The sequence below is a fragment of the Diceros bicornis genome, chromosome 2 (genome assembly GCF_020826845.1).
Source record: "Diceros bicornis minor isolate mBicDic1 chromosome 2, mDicBic1.mat.cur, whole genome shotgun sequence".
NCBI lineage: Eukaryota > Metazoa > Chordata > Mammalia > Perissodactyla > Rhinocerotidae > Diceros > Diceros bicornis.
Genome location: NC_080741.1, coordinates 66,419,632 through 66,436,687, shown reverse-complemented (window position 1 = coordinate 66,436,687; position 17,056 = coordinate 66,419,632). Strand labels below are relative to the sequence as shown.

Sequence of the window (17,056 nt, the reverse complement as noted above, 5' to 3'; positions counted from 1 at the left end):
TTAGGGACACCTAGGTGAACATTTTAAATGTTAATAGTTATGTTACCGAACCCAAACACAGGTTCATTTCCCCGCCGCATAGTAGGGCCAATAAAGAAGAAAGCTGAAACACCAGGCTTGTGGCAAGGAAAGAGGTGTCGAAGGCAGCCAGACGAGGAGATGGGAGTTAGAACTCAGATCTACCTCCTCAAAGGGAAAAAGGTAGGGGTTTTTATCTGAGGTTTAGATAGGGGAGGGAGAGCATGTGCTGGGGTTTTAGGTAAGGGCGGGGGAGCACGTGGCCGTGCTGGTTGGCACCTTCCCACTAGCCTGTGTTTGGCTTTGAAGACTGAATTTCTTTGCCCTTGACTGTCTGGACTTCTCTGGTTAGTTTTCATCTTGAGGCTGCGTGTGGCCTTGTGAGGCTGAATCTTGATGTCCAGACCTTGACTTCCCAGGAAAGACAGCTCACTCATATACTAGGGAGGGACAGCAAAACCTGGTTAGTTTTGAACAACAGTTGATTATGCTGCATATGCACAGCTGCAGTTAGCAAAGCTTATCTCAAAGCTTTTGTTCTTTTCTTCTAGCCCAGGGAAGATTTTTTAATCTCTTTGTCCTCGGTTTCAGTTATGCGTTGTATATTAGAAAAAAATGTATAACTAGCATTCTAAACCTGTAATTGGATAAATTTTATTGCTTAGGATGAGGCTTAAGTAGGTATTTAAGTAAAGTGTAGATAATAGACTTAAAAAATTTAAGTAAATAATTGTACTTTTGGTAAAGAGCTGTAGCAAAAATTAGGAAGGTTGGTATATGGGTAACCTGAAGTTTGGGAAGTACTATGCGAGGCAGAGCCCCCGTATGTATCATCTTTAGTTCATTCATTCAGCACATAATATTCAAATACCTACTATCATTTAGTAACATTTTTAGGCACCAGGGATATAAGAGAACAAAACAGACAAAAATTCTCTGCCACCTTTCTAGTGGGGAAAGAGAGACAATAAACAAAGAACGTATATGGTGTAACAGATGAGAATATGTGCTATTGAAGAAATGACGCAGGAAGGAGAGAAGGGGAGTGTGGGTAATGGGGTTCCACTTTTAATTAGGGTTTCCAGAAGTAGTCATTGATAAGGTGACATTGGAGCAAAGATCTGAAAGAGGTGAGAGAGGGAGCCATGGAGAAACCGGGGGGGGGGGGGGGGGCGGGGGGGGAGTGTTCCAGGCAGAGGGAGGCTCAAGTGCAGAGGCCCTGAGATGGGGGCATGTGCTTGGATTGTTTAAGTAACAAACAGCCAGTGTATCTGGGAGAGATTGAATAGCGGGGAGAGAAAGAAGCTTGGCGAGATGGGCGGTGTCTTATTTTCCTAGAGCTGCCATAAATTCCCACAAACTAGGTGACATATGACAGCAGAAATTTTTCTTTCTGAGTTCTGGAGGTCAGAAGTCTTGAATCAAGCTATTGGCAGGACTGTGCTCCCTCTGAAGGCTCTAGAGGGGAATCCTTCCTTGTCTCTTTCAGCTCTGATGACTCCAAGTGTTCCTTGGTTTGTGGCTGCATAGTTCCAATCTTTGCCTGCGTCTTCATGTGGCTTTTTTCCTCTTCTGCTGTGTACTGTCTTATCTTTTTTCTCTGATAAGGACGTTTGTTAATGGAATGGGGCCCATCTGGATAATCTAGGATAATCTCATGTGCATATCCTTATTTTAATTATATCTGCAAAGATTCTTTTTCCAAACAAGATCATATGCAGAGTTTCTTTGACGTGGATGTCACAAATGGGGACCAGCATTCAACCTATTACAGTCAGAGTTGAGGGTGTTGCACATCTTGTGGGAACTGTAGGGAGTCTTAAGGACCTTAGTTTTTACTCTAAGTGAAGTCATTGAAAGATTTGACCTAGCTTTTAAAGAGACCTAAAGAATAGGTCCTTTTCTGTGAGAACAGACTATGTGTGTGAGCAGGGAGACCAGACAGTAATCCAGAGGAGAGATGAAGATGCTTGGACCAGAATATTGGGTATAGATGATAAGAAGTGGTTGCATTCTGGAAACATTTTGAAAGGAGACTCATAGAATTTCCTGATGTTGGAAATGAGAAGGAGAGAGCAGATTCAAGGATGACTCAATCCTGAGTAGTTGGCAAGAGAGAGTTTACTTATCAGTTTTACTCAACACCAAAAAGTTTCCTAGAAAGCTTTTTTTTAATTTTGCCATTTTATTTTAAAATAAGTGTAGATTTCACAGGAAGTTGCGAAGATAGTACAGAGAGGTCCCTTAGTAGTTACATCTTACATGATTAAAAGTATGCTACCAGAACCAGGAATTTGATATTGATACAATGTGTGTGTATAGTTCTCTGCCATTTTATCACAGGTGTAGATTTCTGTAACCACCACCACAATCAAGACACAGAACTATTCCATCATCACAAAGATCTCCCTCGTGCTAACCCTTTATGGTCATACCCACTCCCTCCCCCTACCATCGTTAATCCCTGGCGTCCACTAATCTGTTTCCCTTCTGTATAATTTTGTCATATGTTACATAAATGGAATTGTACATTATCTGACCTTTTGAGGTGGCTTTTTTTCACTCAGCATAAAGCCCTTGAGATCCATCCAAGTTGCCTATATTTGTCCCTTTAATATTTATTGCTGAGTAGTAATCCATGGTGTGGATGGACCACGGTTTTAACTATTCACCTATTGAGGGGCATTTTGGTTGTTTCCAGTTTTTGGCTACTACAGATAAAACTGCTGTGAACAATCATGTACAGGTTTTGTGTGGACATAAGTTTTCATTTCTCTGCATTAAATGCCCAGGAGTGCAATTGCCAGGTCATATTTTGAGTGTATGTTTAGTTTTTTAAGAAACTGCCGAACTGTTTTCCAGAGCGGCTGTTTGGTTTTCATTCCCACCAGCAATGTATGAGAGATCTAGTTTCTCTGCATCCTTACCAGCATTTGATATTCTCACTATTTTTGAATTTTAGCTGTCCTAATTGGTGTACAGTGATATCCCATGGTGGTCTTAATTTGCATTTCCCTGATGGCTAGTGATGTGAACATCTTTTTATGTGCTCTTTGCTATCTGCATATCTGCTTCATTGAAATGTCCCTTCTTTTGCCCATTTTCTAATTGGATTTTTTTGTTTTTAGTGTTGTTGTTTTTGGAAGTTCTTTATACTTAGATACTAGTCCTTTGTCAGATATCTGGTTTGCAGAAATTTTCTCCCAGTGTGTAGCTTATCTTTTTATCCCTTTCACAGAGAAAAAGTTGTAAATTTTGAAGTCCAATTTATCTATTTCTTTTTTTTTTTTTTGATGGACCAAGCCTTTGGTGTCGTGTCTAAGAAGTCATCACCAAGCCCTAGATCCACAGGATTTTTCTCCTATGTTATCTTCAAAAAGTTGTAATCGTTTTACATTTAAATCTGTGGTCCATTTTGAGTTAATTTTTATGTCAGATGTGAGGATTAGGTCAAGGTTCATTTTTTAGCCTATGGATATTCAATTTTTCCAGCACCCTTTGATGGAAGGGCTATCCTTTCTCCATTGACTTGATTTTGCTTAGAAAACTTTTAATTTTTCTGATGAAATTCTGGAATTTCAGAACTGTTAGGCATCTTTGTCATCTCTTACATGATAAAGCAACTGAATGGCAAAGAAGTTAAATGTGGGAGACCAGTTGTGCTGCCTTGGTTAAATAGGAAACTTGAACCCTTGTCTTCTCACTCCCATTCCAGGGCACTTAACAGCTTCTGATTCCAGTGCGGTAAATGTATTTGGGTCTTTGGATATATTTTGTTTTGATGTAAACTTGGTGGTTTGGGTCGCTACATGTCATCTCTTAGTTTTTAAGCTTTTCTGAATTAAGGACCATTTGAGATTCTGGAAAGAGATATTGAACATTTGGTTTAATATTCCCATGGATCCTGGGCTAATAAACCCTGGCTGAGCTCTTCTATCCATCTGCATTAAAAAGATATTACACTCAAAACTTGGTATTTTGGTGAAATCAGTTTATATATTTTCTGTTTAGAAGCTTTCTTCCTATAGTTTTGAAGTGTAGTGGACCATAGGAGCTTGGAGAATGTATCCATCAATGATAGTCTCAGTAACATTTATAACATGTTGATCAAATGAAAATTGCAGAAATGGGTTCAGATAGTTGATGATAACAGATTTGTTTCTCTCAGCTTCCTTTCTGTGGTTCTCTTAGGAAAAAAATTTGATGGAAGTTCAAGTTTTCCTTGACTCTTTAAAGAATCCCACTCGTAGATTGTAATTCTACTTCCATGGTAGTTTATAGAATCTTAGAACTGTGAGGAACTTTGGAAATGATTCAGTCCTTACACAGAAGCCAGGGCCATTTTATATGAGCAATGAAAACTTGTTTATGGTCCCGGGAACAGAAATATGTGGATTTTTTTTTCTTTTATACTAGAGTATGGCTATTATATGGTATCAAATTGGTGTTTTAAAGACTTCGTTTTCATTCATCTTTAGTAACAAATACTGTAGCTAAGACTCTGAACATTATAGTTTGGTGGGTTAAAAACACAGGCCAGGGGCTGAGGGCTGGGGGACCTAGGGAGAGGTTGGTAAAAGGGTACAGACGTTCAGTTTTAAGATGAATAAGGTCTGAGGATCTAATTATAATATGGTGACTATAGTTGCTAACACTGTATTGTATATTTGGAATTTGCTAAGAGGAGAACTTAAATGTTCTAACCAAAAAAAGGGGGGGTATAAATATTTGAGGTGATGGAGATGGATATGTTAATTAGCTTGATGGGGGGAATCTTTTCGCAATGCATATATATATCAAATCATCACGTTGTGTACTTTAAATAGCTTACAATTTTATTTGTCAATTAGACCTCAGTCAAGCTGGGGATAAAATAGAAATTCAGCAATAGAAAGGCAAACAAAACAAAAACAAAAACACAGGCTCTCAAGGCAGACTTTTGGGTTCTAATCCTGACTGTGACCTTATTAGCTCTGTGTTCTTAGGTAGGTAACTAATTAAACTCTCAGAACTTTATTTTCCTCGTGTGTCAATTGAGGTAACACAACAAGGGGATTGTGAGGACTTAACAGAGGTAAAGACTGTGCTCAATAAATGGTGGTGATGGTGATGGTATTAGTAGTACTAGTTGTTTTGATAGGAATGATAATAATACATTTGTCTTTTGTTGAATAAGACATTAGTATATCATTTTACATATGGACTTACTGTAAGGTTGGATTGTATGGTATGCTTTCTTAAAATAGCAAGCTAAATATCTTGTGATAAATGCCACAGAACTTACCAGTTTGGAAAGTGAGAGTCCATTCTGATAGTATTCTCTCTGGATCATCAGAAGCATGTCTTAGACAGTAACCTTGGTACCACCTTATATATGGACAACCTTCACATTTCCTCTTCCAACCCACTATTGGCCTCATTTTCTTTTCTCCTCCCAAGTGTGGACTCACATGCAAACACCAACTCCCATGTTCGTACCACACTCAACTATGAGGTCCCTTCAAACATTGGACTTGAAAGTCCTTGTGCTTTTGCACATTATGTTTCGTCTGCTGGAAATGCCTTTTCCTAACATCTCTCTTTGTTGTCTTTGAGATTTAGCTCAAATGTCCTTCCTGTGATGTTTTCTCTGTTTCCCACTGTTCTTTCTAGTGGCTGAGTCTCTTTCGTCTTTGTCTCTCCAGCATCTAGCCCCTGGAGGTTGTGTAGAATGAATATGTCCAATTGCTGGTTAACAGAAGCTTACAGTTAATTGAAGCAAGGAGTTTTCTGCTTTTGATGAATAATGAGTAACTTAAATTATCCAGGAGAAAGTTTGGGTATCTGGATGGCATCATCAGAACTTGAAAAGTTGAGAGAATAATTCCATTTCTCATTTAATAAAAAAGTGCCCGTGAATAAGAGATAAAAATTTAATTGAAAGAATAATCAGATATTGCCTCCAGCCATTTCCCCCCCACATGAAAAACCAATTACTTCCCTCTTTTACCTGAGGACCTCTTGAATCCCTGTGATTTGGAGTAGGTTGTAAGGGAGAAGTTGAGTTGGTGGTTTAATATCTGTTCTTAATTTTCAAGGCTGAGGACCTTTGTGCTATACTTCTAGTTGGTGCTTCTTTTCTGTATTATTTACAGTTATTGGCATGCTTTTCAGTGCATTAGAATTTATTGTACTAAATGGCAGCATTGCAAATGAACATGGGCATAGATGGAAAAGGTTTGGGTTCTAAAGTGAGGTCAACTACATAGAAGACAAAATATTTGAACCTTTTTTTTGGTCGTCGTTCTTATCCTAGCTTTGTATTTAGTTTCCAGAGTTTCCCTGGTGGCTTCTGATGTTTTCAGTTATTTTGTGGTAGGAAATGAAGGAATGAGTGACTCAATAAGATAAGAAACTATTTGAGGGGAATGGTAAAGCCAAAATCTAGTCTTTTCTAAAGTATTTCATTTGTTCCGGTATGAAAACTATTTCAGGGAAATTCTTTTGATTTTTTTAAAAAATTCTGATTTTGTCATTATCTGGATATTTTATGCCCTTTTGCCCAGCAATGCTGGCTTTTTTTTGTGTGTATGTGAGGAAGATCAGCCCCAAGCTAACATCTGATGCCAATCCTCCTCTTTTTCCTGAGGAAGCTTGGCCCTGAGCTAACATCCGTGCCCATCTTCCGCCACTTTATATGGGACGCCACCACAGCATGGCTCGACAAGCAGTGTGTCGGTGCGCGTCCGGATCCGAACTGGTGAACCCCGGGCTGCCACAGTGGAGCACGTGCACTTAACCGGCTTGAGCCACTGGGCCGGCCCCAGTGCTGGCTTTTTATATCACTAGCCTGTTCAAGTTTTTATTAGCCATCTCAAAATAGAATGTCTTATAGCTTGACAAGTTTATACTGAAACTTCAGTTCTGCTAGGAATTTGAGAAAAATTTTGAAAAACTTTTTTAAAGATTAATATTTCAAAGGTATCGAGGTGCTGACATAAAATGACTGATACAAAAGCATAGTCTGGGGGAAAACCTATGGGTATCAGACATTTTGGATGTCTCATCTAAACAGATAATATTATGTCTTTTCTAATTTTATTTCTGAGTCAGAAAATTTAGCTTGCACTTATTGTAAAAAACTTGGAAACTACAGAAAAACATTAAAAGGCCATAAAGATCCCCTATAATCACCTGTGCTCTAGAGAAAGCTATTGTGAACAATGATGTGGACTTTTTCATTATTTTGCATGCATGTGCATTATGTATATATATGCAGCTTCTTTTAAATAAAATTAGGATCATACTAATTAGATAATTTTGTTTATTTCCCTCCCACTTGACATCAAATAAGGAGTACTAACCTATGCATTAAAAAATTTTGCAAATATTATTTCTGGTGCCAAAGAATTTTGAGGAAAAGGAGGCTGCAGTCACTTAGAAGTCCTCATTTATTTTGTCATTTGCATATTAGTGGGCATTTGTGTTATCTCTGATGTTCCACTGTTTTAATGTTGTGATGAATATTTTTGAACATAAATTTCTGTTTACTAATCAAATGAATTCTTGAGACATTTTGTCAGATTGCCCTCCAGAAAGGGTGTACAAATTTATACTCCTACACTTGGTGATTAATAATAACAACATATAGTAGTGGCTTCTGTTTATTGACAGTTTATTATATATTATATGTCATGTTCTATTCTAAGCACTTTGGGTAGATTAATTCATTTATTCCTCACAAAACTCTAGCCTCCTTCCAGAGATAAGGAAATCAACATGCAGTGTATGAGACTTTGTCAACACAGTCAACATATGATCAACATCAAATATGATAATTAAAAAAAAGTTTTCCTGCTTATTAGATGGGAAATAACTTCTCATTGTTTCAGATTACATTGCTCCAATACTATAAAGATTGTACATTTTTTTCATATACCAAAAAGCCACCTTATCATCCTCTGTCTTACGAAGAAATTTGTTCCTGAAAATTGCCTAAGACAAATTATAAATTCTCATGAGTCAAAAATATAGTTACTGTTAATTTGAACATGAAATTTTTGAATGCATGGCTGAACTCTAAAGGTAACACCAACTTATGCTAAACAACACTAAATCCTGTTGAAATGGACACAGTCTCCTCAGGAGTTCAAGTCATTCATGATAACATGATATAACAACACAGTTTCCTTTCATTATTTGCTGTGTAACACGTGTTACCCATGTTCCTTCAGCCTTTTTTAGCTTTACATACAGTGCACTTAATATTCTGCTTGCCACGTATTGGTTGATACTCACTGCTTATGTATTTGAAACTTTAATGCAAGCCTCATTCAAGAAAACCATAAAGTATATAGAAAAAATCAATGAAAACAATGCAAGCGATACATGAGATAATCAGTATTATGAACTAGCAAACCATGAGCACACTTACATCAAATGTATTAATATAAGGCTGCTTGCTTGATATTTCTTGTTTCCCAGCTTTCAGCTTCTCACAAGGCATAAGGTACCAGAAATGATCCTTATAAATGCAAATAAATGCCATGTAAGTCGAACAAGGTTTATTAAATGAAACTCCTCATTAGGTTGAATTTTTGTAACCTGATGGATGTATCTCAGGATCTTACTGTATTATAAATAATTGGGATTAGATAGGGGGACTGAAGGTTATTTGATGCTATGTTGCTCAGTTAAGCATTTTAATTGAATTTCACCAATGGAGGGTTTGGAGCAATGAGGCCATGGGATTAGATTTCAATTTTCAAAAGACCACTCTGGCTCCTGGACTGAGAGTAGACTATAGCCGAAAAAGTGGAGATCGTGAGGCCAGAGTTAGGGGGCTGTAAGTGGAAAGGTCTGAGTGTGATTCTTAGACCACCTGTGTCAGGATCAGCTGGGATACTTGTTAAAAATGCAGATTCCTGGTCCCCTTGGATATAATCTGTGATTAAAACCCGGGAATCTGCATTCTAACAAATATCTTCCAAATTAATGTTTGAGAACTACTGATCTAGTGATCTCTAGGGTCCATTTTAGCTCTGGCATAGGAAAGAAAAAAAAACTTGAGTCTATTTTATGTATTTTTTTTTTTGCTGAGGAAGATTTGCCATAAGCTAACATCTGTTGCCAATCTTTCTCTTTTTGCTTGAAGAAGATTCTCTCTGAGCTAACATCTGTGCCAATCCTCCTGTATTTTGTATGTGGGACGCCACCACAACAAGGCTGCTGATGAGTGATGTAGATCTGCGCCTGGAAACCGAACCCGGGCCGCTGAAGTGGAGCGTGCCGAACTTACTCACTAGGCCACTGGGGCTTGCAATTTTATGAATTTTTGAATAAAGGAACAGAAATATTTTAATACTTTTTCATGAGAACTCATTTTGAGAGTGTGTTTTGAAAAAACAGGGACCATTTATTGGATACTTAATAGATACCAGGCATTGTCCTAATTGCTTTACATAATTTTTTTTGCTTAGACTTTCTACAACTGGGCAAGATCAGCATTAACAACCGAATTTCTAGATGAGGAAACTGAAATCCGTAGAATCTGAAGTCGTTTTCAGTTAGAATGCTTTTGGCTACAAGTAAAAAACTCGGACTCAAACTGACCTAAGTAATAAAGAATTCATTATCCCAGGTATCAGGGATTCCAGTAAGGTATGCCCGAGGTTGGGTGTTTCGGTGGCTTATGTATGTTGAGATTCCAGGATCCTTGCTTCTCTCTGCTGTAAAGCCTTTGGCGCTGGTTTTTGCCTTCACTTGGGAAGTGAGATGACTTGAGCATTTCTGAGAGAGAGACAACATCCAGAGGAGGAATAGGGATGATCTCTTTCTGTTATTCTCTAGGAGGGCGGAAGTTCTTCCCTTAAGCCTCCCACCAGCCTTCCTGTCACTTGTCACTGGGGAAGATTAGGTCCTATGCTCGCTGCTGAAACAGTCCTTGTTGAAGAGGTGGAATTCCTGTCATTGGCTGAGATTGCTGAATGGCTTAGGAAAGATACTGGGGAGTCAGTGTCTACTATAGCCATGTTGTTAAGTGGGAGAGCTAGGATTTGAACCCTCTATCTGTCAGACTCTAAAGTCTACATGATTTCTCTGATGCCATATGCCTCCCTAAATATCTGCCTGCTTGTTATAAAGGCTTCCAGTTACACCTTCCCATACTGGTTTCTTGTTGGGATTAGACTGATGGCCAGTGATCTCAAATTATGTTCAAGTGTCCACCTGCTGGCTTTCTTTATGACCCAAGCCTTGCCCATCCCTCGGCTGTGAGGGCATCTCCTGATCCGTGGAGCCCCTAGCCAAGGTAAAAGGATTGCATTTGCATTCAGCTGTGTCCTGCCCCACAGCAGTTTGAACAGCTGCACACTGTCGGCTAAGAGGGGAAACATCAAGTGTAACTACAAGCTGGAACTGTGTTGGGGTGTGTCAGCTTGGAAATGATGCAGGGTGCAGTTTTTGAGCCTTTGCAGGGACAGCCCAGCCCAAATAGGGCCTACTAAGTGCCAGGTTAAGCATTGTAACTGCCTTTTCTCCTTGACACTCACAGGAATCCTATGAAGTATGTACTATCATCATTGTTATCTACCATTATCCTCATTTTACAAAAGAGGAAATGGAAGCTTAGAGAGGTTAAGTAATTTGCCTGAATTCACCAAACTTCTAAATGACAGAGTCTGGATTTGAATTCAGGGCTACGGGACTTCAAAGCTTACACTTTTATTTCAACCTTTTTAAAATTGTGAAATATAGCATAAAGTACTGAAAAAACATCCATACCACATATGTATAGTTTAATTTGTAATTATAAAGTGAACGTCCCTCCCCAGGACCACAATAGAAAGTTACCAGTACCCCCAGAAAATCCTGTGCTCACTCTTTCTACTGATCGGTTACCATACTGCTCGTTTATGTGGTACTCATTCATTTGTGAAACTTACAGTCTTAATTCCTCTGCATGATTAGCCTCCTTAGCAAGTCATAATATGGTATAGAAGAAAGCTATATGAACCAGAAATCAGAGGCATAGAAGCTCTCCTTCTGTAATTGTATTTACCTTGGGCAAGTTACATCTCTCCAAAAAGACAGACATAAGGGCAAATAATTTCCAAAAACTTCAGTCACCCTTATCCAGATAAGTAGTTGGTTAACTGGAATCTGAAAATCAGATTGGAGGGCAGGTTTGGCTTGCCTTTTTCTTTGTTAATTTAGTAGTACTGTTATAGAAACCCTTAATGATTTTAGTGACAGACTTCACTCATTTTGAATAGCATGTGTTTTGTCTATTTATGTAAGCCAGTAAATTGCCCTTACACCTTACTGATTAAAATGTCCTAGCTCTTGAAGGACTCACAAGTATAAGTTCTCTGAGACAGACTATACTTTTCGTTTTTTAAAATCTACCGTTGAGGTCTGTGCATGATAAAGTGGAACCAAGTGGTTATTAATTTTTCATTGAAATCTTCTGAATAAGTGTTTTCTCTTGGTTGGTTTCAAAAGGAGTCATATTCCTGAATCTAATTAGAGGCAGTTCATGTACTATGGACTTATTAAGATTCAAAGCACTTTTTTATTTTAGCCTGTCTGATATCCCTTTTTAATTTCACTTAAATTTGAATTACTCTAAACATCATCTGGGCATACTGAAGATATTCAATGTTATTAATAATGATGATGTTGACGAATCTGTCCCATCTTATTCTGCATAAGTTCCATAACCTTGTTCTTGATTCTGGCTTGTGAGTACAGACTCTGCCCTTCTCTCGTCCTGTGGCAGACATCAATAATCAATCATAACACTATTCTGGTGAGCCTAGACAAAGCCTCCGGAATTTTCTTGATGTAGCATGCCAAGCAGCCATTCCCACTTGGTCAGAGTTAGCAGACTCTTGGCCATCCCTGGTCCTGATGTTGGCTGTCTTAGGTCTAGACTTGTATATCTCTCTTTAGGACCTCTTAAGTAAGTTACATGATCAGCTGGTTGTTTTTTCTAAATTTCTGTGTCCGACTCCCATTTTCCTACCTATTTGGATGAAGATCTTTCCTTTACTGGACCTCTCTTTATTACCTTACTTCCATGTGTACTCACATCCCTCAAGCTGCCGACATAGTGTGTGCATCTCAGAACAAACTACTGGGCTTCTTCCTTGACCCATCTTTGGCCATTCCTTTGGGGTTTGTTGTTGGAAGTGACTTTCAGTCTTAAGGTGAGACCTCTTTTCTGGTATAATAATATAAACTCTCAAAGTACTATCTCGGCTAATGAGTTAGTATTCCCTGGCTGTTTGGAATAGAAAAGAACATCTCTGCTTGAATCCCTCCTGAATATGTATTAGGCAGGCTCCATTTCCAGTATGGCTGTGTAAGCTCTTAACAGACTAAACTTTCCACGGTTAACTATATACTCTGGACAAAATACAAAAACCAACTGCTTAAAGGCTCTGGAGAGTAAAGAAAAGCAGGGAAATCCTGCAGGGGAGTCAAAATAGGAAAGGACAGGCATACTGAGTTTCCAGTTTTTACTTCCTTTTATTTTCTTGAGAGCAGGCCACGGTGGTGTCTTAAACTGCAGTTGAAAACCTATAGTCTTTCTGCCCTGAAGAAGCAGAGGACGGGGGCTGGCCCAGTGACACAGTGCTTAAGTTCGAGGCGCTCCTGTTTATTGGCCCGGGGTCCGCAGGTTCAGATCCTGGGCGTGGACATATACCTCTCATCAAGTCATGCTGTGGTGGTGTCCCACATACAAAATAGAGGAAGATGGGCACAGATGTTAGCTCAGGGCCACTCTTCCTCAAGCAAAAAGGAAGACTGGCAACAGGTGTTAGCTTAGGGCCAGTCTTCCTCACCAAAAAAAAAAAAAAAGAAGAAGAAGAACCAGAGGACAGAGTTTGGGGTAACCACAGCAACTGGAAAGTGAGGGGTATCCTGGAAAGGAAAGAAACCGAGAGGGTGAGTACTGAATTCTGTGTATAAACTTTGCCCACACAGAAGTTATGCCCTGAAGGATATGTGCAGGAGGCTGACTGTAAGCGGCCCAGCTAAAGTAAAAAAGGACTGAACTAAGATTTGAGTTGCTGTCCAAGAGACAGAGTTTGCAGTTTGAGTCTAAATATGTGTCACTCATGAAGCACTCTTCACTGAGAACTCAGCTATCTTCACTTATGTCTGATACACGCAATGTAAATATACCCTTTTCCCACTGTTCAGTTGCCTGTCTGAGTTTAGTATGCTTTGTTCACTGTTGTTGGGCTTAGAAGGCAGGCAAGAGGTCTAAAATATTTAGAACTAGTGCAAGTCCTCATCCAAGGAGAGAGATTGACAGGAGATTTTAAGGATGATGGTTCTGCCATAATTCCTGCTTCTTGTGCACAAATCCTAGTGTGTTGTGAAGATTCCCCTCATGCATTCTAATGTCATGGGTTACCTCATGCTGCTCTGTTGGCTCTTTAGAATGGCGTTGGAAGCAGCATTGAATATTGTAAAAATCGCAGTAGTAATAAACGATAATAGCTGGTATTTTCTGAGCTCTCATTATACAACAGGCACTGTTATGAGTACTTTACATGTAGTAATGCATTTTATTCTCCTGGTAACCCTGTTTTATTATTCCTGTTTTATGGTTGAAGAAATAAAGGCCCAGAGAGGTTGAATACACAGCTATAAAATGATAAAACCAGGAGCCAAGAGGAGGAAGAAGATAGGTTAGTGGGTTTCTCAAAAGTGGGTTTGAATTGGGAGATAGGTATTGTCTGGACTGAGTTGCAGTAGATTCCTGAGCAAGGTAGATGTGAAAAATACCATTTTCCTGCTACTGTGTCCTATCAAGTTTGCTGGCATGAACTTGGTAGGGAAAAGGTTAAGGAATACTAATGTAGGCCTAAAGGTTGAACCCTAATTTAGTTAAAGGGATAGATAATGAGTGAGCAGTTAGCGTATTTTAGATGAGATAGATTCTGCCTAGGCAGTTGTTTATTGACTCTTGTGGCTAAAATACTACTGACATTTTTATTCACGTTAAGGAGCAAATTATTGGTAGTAAATTAGAATGAAAAGATGAAAATAAACTTTACTTTTAAGAGAATTATTAGTTTAACTTGTTTGGACTGGAATTCTTGTAATCTGCTCTGAGTCCTACAGGCTCTTTACTGGAACCTTGATGGTGGTAGTGGTCCTAGTCAAGAATTGACAAAAGAAAGAGAAATCCCTTCCTATTGTGGCACCAAAGAGCTTTTAATGATACATTGAGCTCTGCATGTATTGGTTAGACGACCTGGGATCTATGTGGATACAAAGGGAAGCTGTTACAGTGTTATGCTTAGGTAAGATATAGAGGGTGTCCACAATGGAGATGTTATGTTTCTGCTCTGTTCCGTATTGTTCAGACCACGTTTGGAAATTTGTCCTCTTCTGAACACCAGAGTTATAAAATGGGCACTGTATTCCAGTAATGGAGTAGCTTGTATTGGACTAACAGATAACATAATACATGATAACCTCTGGACAAAATATGCAAAATATTAAAATATTTCAAAAATATTAGAATATTAGAAGGTGTTGGAGAGTAACCAAAATTAGGCAGAAACTGGAGAGGAGTCCATCCTTGAAAGAAGGGAGGTGCACTGAACAAGATCCACATTTATACAGCTTTTCCTCTGAGGACCCTTCCGAGCCTGCACAGTGCGTTAAACAACTGTCCATTGAAATGTTATTTTTCCTTATTTGCCTAATGAGGTTTAGGCTTTACTATTGCCAGGAAAACTTATTGACAATGATAGGAAGTGTTGTTCTTTAATTGATATTTACTACAACTAGATATTTTCCTGGTATTTCATTATGGGATATTTGTTTAATTTCACATGGGGGATTTACATTATTTTATAGGTTATAGGACATGAGGAAATCAAATATAGAATGGAGTTAGTCTATATTAACCATATGGATTTTGGTTTAGAACTTGGTTTTCAAAAACGTGCAAAATTCATTTACTTTTTCTGTGTTTTAAAGATTTGACCTCTGTGTAAATGGCTTTACTACAGAAACTGATTGCAGTATATTACAATGTTTTTGAATATTGATATAATAAATGTTTAATGGATACATTTGCTAGTAAGTACTTCATCTAGCGTAGAATTAGAGAAATTTTCCCTGAATCAGCCAGTGAAACAGCCAGAAAAACATAATCATGTCCTTTTGAATAACCTTTAAAACATTTTACTTTTCATTATTAATTTGTTCTTGCTTTTTGGTTTATGGCTTAAGCACATTAATTAAAAAATGCAGTACCTGCACCTTCATCCTTCTACACTTGTGAATTCTAGCGATGAGGGCGGTGGCAAAATCGTACAAGCTCAGATTTGTATTTCAATATGAAGGATTGTGAAATATCTTTGTACACATTCATTAAATATGTAAAAAACCAAATGAGTTGTTTTACTTGACTGTCTAGATGCTTATGGTGATGTAATAGTTATAACAATGAAAGCATTTATTGCGTGTTTTGTGTTAGGCACTGTGATATACACTTCAAAGGGAAGATCTCATTGATGACAAATGATAACCTGACAGTATAATGATTAAGGTCATGGGCTTCACAAGTTTGGTTTGAATTCTTGAGACTTTGGAAGAATGTCTTAGTCTCCCTCTGCTTCAGTTTTCTATCTGCAATTGGGGATAATCCTTTTTCTACCTTGCTATTTCCAAAGTAACACACTGGGATGGAGCTGCCTCCCACGGTCACCTCTCATTAATGGTCATGGTCATTATCATAGTGGGGCCAGGGCTCAAAAAGCAGGTCTGTGTCTCCAGAGTCCATGATTTTAACCACCTTACTGTTGTGTGAGCATGCTCCCTGATGCATAGTGATGATCAATAAATGTGCTCTGAGGTACATCTTCTCTGTAGAGTTTGTGTTGGAACTGGCTTGTTTGGCCATTTGTAGAAAATATATGTCAGAATGCAGAGAGAAACTTCTCAACTTTGAAGTCTTAGAGATAAATGATGGACATATGGACTGAAATCTGTATCATTCTAGAAACATGACTACTGAACTATTAGCCCAAGAAAGTGCCTGGCCTTGTCTAATATAATTTATTGTCACAAGAACTGTTGTTAGTCGTCTACCATGAAGGCAGGTCAGTGGCCCCAGTTTTATACTGAGGGTCATTGAATCATTGGTCTTTATATCTAATTAATTAATTATCATTCAGCAAATACTTACGAATCACCTCATTTACACCAGGACTGTCCGGTCATGGGGGATGCATTGGTGAATGTGTCAGGCGTGATTTGTGCCTTTGAGACCTTCATAGTCTCGTGGAACTCGCCAGACATTGATGAATCACACAAATATATAATTGCCCTTTGAGAGATGCTAGGAGGAAAAATGATGGACTGTCATGAGAAAGTTTAACTTGGACGTGGAGTGCTGGTGTGGGTTTTGGGTGGGAGTCAGGAAACTTGTTCTGTAAAGGACCGTATAGTAAATATTTTAGGCTTCCAGGCCTGATGATGTTTGTTGCAACCACTCCACTCTGTCATTGCAGTATAAAAGTAGCCCTGGGCAGTATGTAAATGAAGAGTTGTGGCTGTGTGTCAATAAAACTTTATTTACAGAAATAGGCAGGTGCTTGGATATGTCCGATGGGCTGTAGTTTGCTGACCCCTGATTTAGGGAGTCAAGAAAGATTTTCTGGAGAAAAGTATTTATTTGAAAGGTAATTTATGACCTTGGCACAGAACTCAAAAGATATGTAGGGTATTATAGCTAACATGAAATCTCCCATACCCCTGTGCCCTTCCTTGGAGGAAAATACTCTTGCTAGTTTTGGGTGTAGACTTGTATGTATATACAGTAGTTCCCCTTATCTGTGGTTTTGCTTTCCATGGTTTCAGTTACCTGCGATCAACTGTGGTCCTAAATGGAAAATCCCAGAAATAAACAATTCATAAGTTTTAAATTGTGCACCACTCTGAGTAGTGTGATGAAACTTCGTACTGTCCTGCCCCGTCTCCCCTGGAACAGGAATCATCCCTTTGTCCAGCATATCCACGCTGGATA

The 17,056-nt window shown here is 38.7% G+C and overlaps 1 protein-coding gene across 1 annotated transcript in view; it reads left to right on the top strand.

Annotated features, from left to right (window-relative positions):
* SUCLG2 (succinate-CoA ligase GDP-forming subunit beta) overlaps positions 1-17,056 on the top strand; it is a 252,121-nt gene that overhangs the window by 17,388 nt on the left and 217,677 nt on the right. The window lies entirely within an intron of this gene.